The 1501-nt window shown below is 41.8% G+C and overlaps 1 protein-coding gene across 1 annotated transcript in view; it reads right to left on the bottom strand.

The window, feature by feature from the left end:
* Positions 1 to 1501, bottom strand: part of LOC107689865 (myocyte-specific enhancer factor 2D homolog) — a 66319-nt gene that overhangs the window by 33572 nt on the left and 31246 nt on the right. The gene's annotated exons all lie outside the window — the stretch shown is intronic.

Genomic DNA, 1501 nt, shown 5'->3' with positions numbered 1-1501 from the left:
CTTCACACACAAACGAAACTTACTAGAGAAGCGTGAAGTGGGACATAATATACCTCTGTAAATAAATACAATTTAAATTCACTTCTCGCACACTTAAATGCCCTTTGTATGTAACATATACGCTCCCTTCAAACTGGAATCATGGAGGAATATCCGGTAATGTCCACTTCGCAGGGCGCTTACAGTCAAATATAACAAACGTATGAAGCAATAAGAGAAACATACAGAATGTGCAGAGCGGGGGTACGCGAGGACTGGAATTGAGAACCGCTGTTCTAGACATGCCAAACATTTGATGCTACAGCACAGCAGCTCTTCTTCTTGGTTTTCTCTGATGCACTAACTCTGCAGCAGCACTTCTTTGTCGTCTCGTCTGATGCACTCACTCAACCAAGCGTTCTAACCACAACCTCGCCCCTCCCCACCCCCCAACCATTCGAATTTCTGTAGGCGGGAATTATTTGTAATGATATTCCAATGAGCCGCTTTGTGATATCACAAAGCCCAGAAAATAAACGCTGTAGTCCAAACGAGCCGTTCGTTGTAGTTCTTGAAAAGGGATTAAAAAAAAACGAAATATCTCCCTTTGGAGTGGACTTTGAGATTTGTAACTTTCTAGATCTTTTTTATGCCCAAACATACACACTACACACTGACTAAAATTTAAAAAGTTAAAAAGCATAATAGGACCCCTTTAAACACTTGATCCTGTTCACAAGTTGCACTGCATGATTCATTATGGAAAACAGCTGCATGAAGGTCCACCAAGGCAGGAAAAAAAACATGAGTTCGAATACTATGAGGGTGAGTAAATAAAGACAGAACTTTTCATTTGTGGGTGAACCGTCTTTTTAATTCGAGCAGCATTCCAACTATAATATCTGAGACACTCTTTAACTCTTCCGCTGAGGTTATGTGATAGTTTTGTGTCAGTAAAAGACCTAAATTTAAGTTGTTATTCACTGATAATCTTCCTTTCCAGTAAGCTAAATCAAGAACCCAATTCATAAATTGCAATTCAAATTGCTTGGTCCAATTCATAAATTGTACTGAACTACACATTATAGGAAACATTAAGGTGCATAAGGATGTAAAAACAGCAATATACAGGCTCAAAACACCATAAGAGAGAGTAAATGACAGAATTTTCATTTCTGAGTGAACTATCCTTTTAATTCAAGTGGCATTTCAGCTATACTATCTGAGACACTCTTCCGCTGCTGCTGTTCTTTCCATGTTAACGTTACGTGCCCCAGAACAACATGCCACACACACGCAGTCGCCATCTTGTGTTGGACGGGACGGACACCGGATGGGCACCGTGTGTGTGTTTGTGTGTAAGCCACTTCTTCCTCTTTGGCCAAAGGCAGGAGGTGGTAGAGGGTGCAGCTGTCCCTAGCTCTCCTGTCCCACCATCGTCCAGGCAGTCAGCCAGCAGTGTATAGAGAGATCCACGAGCCTCTGAATCACCCTTCATGCTCTCTTGACGTTCACACACACA

The sequence above is a fragment of the Sinocyclocheilus anshuiensis genome, unplaced genomic scaffold (genome assembly GCF_001515605.1).
Source record: "Sinocyclocheilus anshuiensis isolate Anshui unplaced genomic scaffold, SAMN03320099.WGS_v1.1 scaffold1239, whole genome shotgun sequence".
Lineage (NCBI taxonomy): Eukaryota > Metazoa > Chordata > Actinopteri > Cypriniformes > Cyprinidae > Sinocyclocheilus > Sinocyclocheilus anshuiensis.
The sequence above is the reverse complement of the archived record's forward strand: the minus strand, read 5'-3'. Positions and strand labels throughout refer to the sequence as shown.